The following is an 8,580-nucleotide window of genomic DNA, read 5'->3' on the forward strand; positions in this document are numbered from 1 at the left end:
AAGGGATATAAGTCAAAATATTTATTTTGAGAGAGGGCACAGTCAAGGGAGGGGCAGAGAGAGAAGGAGAGAGCGAGAGAATCCCAATCAGGCAGAACCCATCGTGAGACTCCAACTCACAAGCTGAAGCATGAGCTCATGACCTGAGCAGAAACTAAGAGTCAGTCACTTAATCTACTGAGCCACCCAGGCACGCCATTATAAGTCAAAATGTTAATCGGAGTCTCAGGTAGTAAGACTATGGACAACTGTGATGTTCTTCTTTACATTTTTCTGCACTCTCAAACTTTTTATAATACATATTCATTTCTGCGTTACCATCAGAAGAATCCACAAACACTATAAAGAAATTCAGTGAGCCCCCTGTGACAACCCTTATAGAGAAAATAAGTGTGGATATCTTTTAGGTACCTACAAGGTGCCAGGCACTGTGCTAGACGTGGACTGCTTCATTTCATTCTCAAACATTCTGTGATATAAATACCCTTCATGGACCCATTTTCCAGGTGAGGAAATTGAAGCACAGATTGCTGAAGAGATTTGCCTAACGTCATACAAACAATAGATTTAAACTCAGGCTAGCCTGACTCCAGAGCCCTTATTTCAACCAACTCATAAGTACACCACTTCTCCAGAAGGAAAATATAAACACACATTTCCTTCTCCCTTTCACTGATTAACTATTATCTCAGAATACAAACAAAGAATCTCCCAGGTAATTCAATTACTATATAAACAAATCCTCTGGTGAAATTTAGGGAAGAGGAAAATTTTTTCCATTGCATATTTAAAAAAAAATCTTATGTTTATTTATTATTGAGACAGTCAGAAATGGAGCACGAGTGGGGGAGGGGCAGAGAGAGGGAGACACAGAATCTGAAGCAGACTCCAGGCTCTGAGCCGTCAGCACAGAGCCTGATGTGGGGCTCGAACCCACAAACCATGAGATCATGACTTGAGCCGAAGCTGGATTCTTAACCGACTGAGCCACCCAGGTGCCCCCATTGCATATTTCAAATGTCTGTTTGTTTAGAGACCATGAGCAAGGGAGGGACAGAGAGAGAGGGAGAGGAGACAGAGAGTCCCAAGCAGGCTCCGCGCTATCAGCACAGAGCTCAATGAAGGGCTTGAACCCACAAACCTCAAGATCATGACCTCAGCTGAAATCAAGAGTTGGATGCTTAACTGACTGAGCCACCCAGAGGCCCCGGCATATTTTAAATTGAGTTATAATTTACATAAAACACTGGGTAAGTGTAAGGTGTACAATGTGTTGATTTGATAAACTTGTATTTTGCAATATGGGTACCACCCTAGTGTTGGCTAACACCTCCTTCAGGTGAAATAATTATTGTTTCCTTTTTGTGGTGAGAAAGTTTAAGATCTAGTCTCCTAGCAACTTTTTCTTTTTACTTTTTAAATTCCTTTCTATTTATTTTCAAGTTAGTTAAGATTCCTAGCAACTTTTCAAGTATATAATACATTATTTTTTTTTAATGTTAAAGAAAAGTTTATTTACCTTGAGAGAGAGGGAGAGAGGGAGCAGGGAAGGGGCAGAGAGAAAGAGAGAGACTCCCAAGTGGGCTCCATATTGCCAGTGTAGAGCCCAACTACCTGAGCTAAAACCGAGAGCCAGATGCTTAACCAGCTGAGCCACCCAGGCACCCTTATATACTGCAGTATTGTTTTCTTTTTTATTTTATAATGTGTTTTATTTACTTTTGAGAGACAGAGAGAAATAACATGAGCAGGGGAGGGGCAGAGAGAGAGGGAGACACAGAACCGGAAGCAGGCTCCAGGCTCTGAGCTAGCTGCCAGCACAGAGCCTGATGCGGGCCCCAAACCCACGAACCGTGAGATCATGACCTGAGCTGAAGTCGGACGCTTAACCAGCTGAGACACCCAGGTGCGCCTATATACTGCAGTATTGTTAACTACAATAACAATGTTGTGCCTCAGATCCTCGTAACTTCCTCATCTTCTGATTGTGTGTACCTTTAACCAACATCTCTCTAATTTTCCCACCCACAACTGCTGGTTCCCCCCTTTCTACTCTCAGTTTTTATGGGTTCACCTTTTATAGAGGCCACATGTAAGTAATATTATACAACATTTGTCTTTGTCTGACTTATCTCACTTAGCGTAATACCCTCGTAGTTCAACCATTATTGTTGTAAATGACAGGATTTTTGATTTCTCATGGCTGGATAGTATTCATGTGTGTGTGTGTGTGTGTGTGTGTGTGTGTGTGTGTGTGTGTATCACATCTTCTTTATCCATTCACCCATTGAAAGACATTTAGGGTGTTTCCGTACCTTGGCTATTGTGAATAATGCTGTGATGAACATGAGCATGCAGAAACCTCTTCAATATCCTGGTTTCATTTCCTTTGGATAGAGACCAACAGCGGAGTTACTGAATCACATAGTGGTTCTATTTTTAATATTTTAAGAAAACTTCGTACTGTTTTTCATAGTAGCAGAACCAATTTACATTCCTGTAAACAAAGCAAAGGGTTCCCTTTTCTCCATATCCTGGCTAGCATTTATGATCTCTTGTCTTTCCTGTGATAGCCATTCTAACAGGTGTGAGATGAGGTCTCATTGTGGTTTTGATTTGCAGTTTTTGATAAGCAGGGTTTTAAACTATTGAATTTGGATGCAGTTTAATGGGCTGTTTTGATTAAAGTTTGTAAGATTCTTAAAAAATGGATTTAGTGTACCAGGTGACCCCGAGATTAATGTTGGTGTGACATAGTCTTCAACTATGATAGCTTTTTTAATTACACATAATCTGTGGAATTGTATTTTAGTCCCCATTTTAATGATGAAAAAAACTGACTCTCTGTTAATCATTAGAAAAACAACATAAACCAAAATGAAGTTCTGGACCAATAATCATCAAAACTGCCAAGGTCATGAATAAAAAGAAACATCGAAACTGCCACGGACTACAAGACACTAAAGAGCCAATGTAATGTGGTATTGTGGATGGGATAATACACTGATAAAGTGTATTAAAGGAAAAAACTGCTGAAATTCACATAAAATCTGGAGTTTCTTTAATAGGAAGGTACTAGTGTTGTTTTCTTAGTTTTCACATATATAATAATGTAAAATTTTAATAATAGCAGGGGTATACAAGAACTCTCCGTACTATCTTTACAACCTTTTTTGAAAATCTAGAATTATTTCAGGGGCACCTGGGTGGCTCAGTCAGGTAAGTGTCTGACTTCAGTTCAGGTCATGATCTCATGGTTCATGGGTTCAAGCCCCGCGTCAGGCTCTGTGCTGACAGCTCAGAACCTGGCGCCTGCTTCAGATTCTGTGTCTCCCTCTCTGTCTCTGCCCCTCCCCCACTCACTCTGTCTGTCTCTGTTTCTCTCAAAAATAAACAAACATAAAAAAAGAAAATCTAGAATTATTCCAAAATAAAAGTTTATTTAAAACATCTGGACAGTATGGCGGTTCTTAAAAAAAAAATTACAACCAGAACTGTCATGTGATCCAGAACTTTTGGGTATATACCCAATAAATTGGAAGCAGGATTTCAAAGAGATATTTATACGTCCATGTTCATAGCAGCACTGTTCATAACAGCCAAAGATGAAAGTAAGCCAAGTATCCATTGATGGAAGAATGGATAAACAAAATGTGATATATACATACGTGGAATATTAGTCAACCTTAAAAAGGAAGAACGTGGAATGTTAGTCCACCTTAAAAAGGAAGAAATCTCTGATACATGCTACAGTATGGATGAACGCATGCTGCATTATGCTAAGTTGAAATAAACCAGTCACAAAAAAGATAAATATTATATGACTCCACTTATATAAATAAGACACTGAAAGTCATCAAATTCAGAGACAAGAAGTACAATAGTGGTGGCCCAGTTGGAGGGAGGAGGGAATGGGGGGTGGGGTCAGTGTTCAATGGCTACAGAGTTCCGGTCTTTCAAGAGGAAAAGAATTCTGGAGATGCTGATGGCTTTATCCCAATGCGAATGTACTTAATGCCTCTGAACTGTATGCTTAAAGAAACTGGTTAAAATGGTAAGCTTTATTTCATGTCTGTGCTACCACAGTTAAAAAAATAAATTAAAAAAAAAAATCTAAGACTGATTGAATTACTCATCCAGGGTCACATGGAAGTTACTGGATTCAAACCAAGGTCTCTCTGATCTCAAATCACACATTCTTTCCCGTACCACAGATAGGGATGATCAGCATTGTTCTAGAAGTGTGCATTCATTAAGAATCCACTTCCTTTGTCTCTGCGCCTGAAATACAACCAGCACTGGCTTCATTTCACCTGGGGACAAGGGAGCTGTAGGAGACCTAGGTAAGTTCACCTGGTGTCCAGTTCTGCCGTTTGCTGGTTATCTGAACTTAGTCAAGGCGATGTGCTTTCTGGGTCTCAGCTTGCTTGGCTGACTTGATGTATAGGGTTATAACAAGGTCTCTGCCTGAGGGCGGTTCAGACTCTGCAAAGAGAGGTGAGGCCTATTCAGAAACTCCTGGAGGTTGCCAGTCAGGGGTGGGTGCCAACGTATGCATGAGTCCCACAAGAAGGAGGTGCAGCCTGGAGTATTCTGTGAACTGCTCATGGAGGAGGAGAGCCAGAGGCTGGGCCACAAAAGATAAAGCACAGCTGAGCTCAGAAGATGGATATTCTAGGAGAAAAGAAAAAGCTAAGGAGATAGGACAGTTAGATAGTAGGTGGCTGGGGCAGGGAAAGAGAAACTTGGTCTTCATAAGGTAAATCTAGAGAGACTACTTACAACCTATCAGAGCACAGAGTTCTGAAGTCAGAGGGACCACGTTGGTAGGTTTTTGCAGAATCCAAAAGGGAAGGAGGAAAACCTGTTCCAGAACAATGACTGAGCATGGAGGATGGATGAGTGACCCTATAGACCCTAATACTGGGATAGACATTGAGACAAGAACTCAGAGGTCTGGTGCCTCAGCAAAGGGTGGGTCTGTCCTCACCACTATTAGGGCCTGTGAGGTCAGGCAGAAATCAGAGGACTAAACCCCAAATCATAGATTCACAGAGTTCCTTCTGAATAGAAGCAGCCTCTGCCTTTTTCTGCCCCATAAATGTTCATTCCTTAGAGTTTGATCCCTGGCCCTCCCACTTAAAATACACTTCCAGCCTGGGTGAGCTCATTCCCGCCCAATGCATCAGCCTCTGTCCTATACATTAGCAACTGCTACACTTGTATCTCCAGCTGAGACCTCTTCCATGAACATGGGACACCCGGAGCTGTCTGCTTCCTGGACTTTACCTGAAGGCCCAATGCTTTCCCATTCCCTGCCCATATCTGCATTCTTTCTGTGTATGCCCCTCCTGAATTAACAGGACCACCAGCCCCCTAGTGCTGACACCAGAAGCCTTGCCCTCACCCTTGATCTCTCCCTCCCCCACACCATACTTCCCCATCTCATAGGTCCTCAGCAGCTTCCTGCTTTTCTTCAGGACAAAGGCCAAATTACTTGGAATGCAAGGCCCTCAGAATCGGGTCTATGCTTTTTGGTCCTCGCTACATTTTCACACTTCTCCAGTAGTGATTTAAACAATTTTTTAAAATGTTTGTTTATTTTTAAGAGAGAGAGAGAGAGAGAGAGAGCAAGCAGGGGAGGGGCAAAGAGAGAGAAGGAAACACAGAATCTGAAATAGGCTCCAGGCTCTGACAGCATAGAGCCTGACACGGGGCCTGAACCCACCAACCCTGAGATCATGACCTGAATCGAAGTTGGCCACTTAACCGACCGAGTCACCCAGGCGCTCCCCAACAGTGTTTTTATACTTCAGCCATAGCCAACTGTTTACAGTGTGTCAAATCCCCAAGTATAGGCGTTGGTCCTTTTGCTCAAATACTCCCATTGTCCTCCTCACCAGACGGGCAAACTCTCTTTTTCAAGTTTTGGCTCAGTCTCCACTTCCCCTGGGGAGCCTTCTCAACCTGTGCCAAGTAGATGCCCCCTCTGTGCTGCTGCTGAAGCTGACTCTTCCCCCTCTCATCCCACCGCAAGGTCCAGGATGCCCACTCACTTATTCACTTGGCCCCCCAGGTATTTACTGTGAGGGTGCTGGGGACAGAATGGCAAGCTGAAGACACGTGATTCCTGACCTGAGAGAAAGGGTGTGCCTGTCTGCCTGGACAGCCTCTGGGAGATGATTGATGATCCTGTTTTTCATGAGGCTCCAGGTCTCTGCTCTTGCTATTCCCTCTGCCTGGAACATGCTCTCGAGTCTGCACAGCTGACTTCCTCTGGGTCAGATTAATATCTAGACTCAACGCCCCTCCTACCCCTCCCTCTTTACCGTTCACCTAGATTTTCTTTCTCAATAGCACTTATCACTGTTGAAACTATCTTGTTTATTCACTTCCTTGTTCACCTCTTCTTACTTTCCAGGGCATGGACCTAGCCTTGGCCTTCTTGTCCATAGAATCCTGGACTAGTATGTTCGAGGCATACACCAGGGGCTCCATTAATGTGTGATACATGAGTGGAAGGATTTTGTAGACAAGGAAGTGGATGAAGAGAAGAGAAAGGCTGGACACGAGAGTGAAATGATTTAATTATAGACCCAGTACTGAACAACCACGGAATCACAGTTACAGAATGGAGGGTGGCAATCAAAAGACAGTCACACAGCTGCTGACAGATACAGGAGGCGAAGCAGTGGGAAGAAATGTACTGACCTAATGGACAAACCTGTAAGGAAAACATCACTCATCTCTTCTTGTTCTTTGCCATCTCTTTTCTGAGTCTTTGTAGAATTATTTAGTGAACAACATCTCTCCTGGGGTAAAGAAATACTTGAAATTTAACAACAGTTCCTTTTTTAAGCTTCATGTTAGCTTCCCTTTCTTCTATTTAGAGAAAATAAAATACTTAACATCTGAAACAGCAACTTTAAGGTGTTAATTTTTTTTTTAGGTTCATTTATTTTGAGAGACAGCATGCAAGTGTGAGCAGGGGAGGGGCAGAGAGAGAAGGAGGGAGGGAGAGAGAGAGAGGGAATCCCTAGGAGGCCCAACACTTGCCAGTGAAGATCTCAAGAAACCTGAGACCATGACCTGAGCTGAGATCAAAAGTCTGACCTTAACCGAGTGAAACATCTAGGCGCCCCGAGGTGTTAATATTTTAAAGTAAATTTATTTTTTAATCTATGTATTCATTTGTCAACCGTGCATGTGTCCATCCACATAGATAGATAGATGTCTGTAATTTATTTGAGATTTGTGAAAGTTATTTCTGGCTGATAATAGTTTGGTAACCTTTTATCTTCTGTATTTTCCTGCATTCGTTGTAATTTTTTACAAAGCCCATGTTTTGTATCACTCTTGCAAAAACAAATGACTTCTTTTTAACAACTGGGAGCAAATATACCAAAATGTAAATGATAGTTGATTTTGCATGGTAGGGCTATTAAGATGTAGCCCTCTTTGCATGCTTCCGAAAAAAATTTTTTCTTTCATCTTTCATTTTAAAGAATTTTTAAAAAGGAAAATTGTGCATCCAAGATTAGTGCTTTAGGATCCAGAGGAGGGCAAGCAGAATCAAGTTCAAGGGAAGGGAATGCAGGCAGCTAACCAGAAGGATCTGGTAGCCAGGGTCACAACCCTGGGAAGGGAGTAGAGGTTGTCATGGGAAGCTGGGCCTCCCGTGGCCTGGGGGCATCTAGCAGGCGACTCCGGGGGAGACAGCCCGCCTTCTGGGGAGAACGTTTAAGCTATCAAAGGGTTCTCACAGCTCCCACAGCCCCCTGGGTGGATGCAGAAATTTGACTACCCCAGCCTAGAGACCCTTGTAGCCCTTCTAAGGAGCCAGGCACAAAACAGTGGCTCCGTGATTATAAACGAATATGGGTAGCAAGTGGTACCCGAGCATCAACTGAAGGTTTTTTTTTTTTTTTCAAGATAGGAGAAAGATTTACGTTGAGAAGAAGCTATAGGAATAGGAGAAATTGAATATGACACAGAGGTAAGGAGCCGGGAGTGGATTGAAATGGTAGGGGGTGTAGGCATTGGGCGGGGGAGAGAGAGGCAGCCTTCGCTTCCATAATGCTGAAATCATCCACTTACGGGTCCATCTTTTCACCGGGCTGTGACCTCCTTCCGTGGGCTTTGCCCAACTCGTTTTTCAGACCCTCCCCATCGCCTCGCAGGGTACCGGCTCCCCGTAAGTAAGTGCTCAATAGATGTTAAAATGAACACTGCATCTGTGCAGTCCAGGGCTTAGGAGGACAAAGCAAGGAGGCCGGCGCTCGGTAAGAGTTCCTTCGGAGGGACCACTGGGCATTCAAGACGGAGGTCCGGAGGAGTGTCACACTTAACTGTGGAGGGAGCTGCGCAGACAGCCGGCCCTCTGCACGGGTTTGACAATCTCAGCCCTTGGGGACAGACGGAGACGTCGAAGGAGGCGGGAAGGTGCGTGCGCCCTTCGAAGCAGGCCCTCGGAAGCCGGGTGGTACCCACGGAAGCGCTCGGATCACTAGGGATGGAGCTAAGGCGAGGGTCTTCCCTCCCATCTCAGAGCCTCTTGGGCCTTATATTCCACTGACCTAG

Source organism: Suricata suricatta, chromosome 15 (assembly GCF_006229205.1).
Source record: "Suricata suricatta isolate VVHF042 chromosome 15, meerkat_22Aug2017_6uvM2_HiC, whole genome shotgun sequence".
Classification (NCBI taxonomy): Eukaryota; Metazoa; Chordata; class Mammalia; order Carnivora; family Herpestidae; genus Suricata; species Suricata suricatta.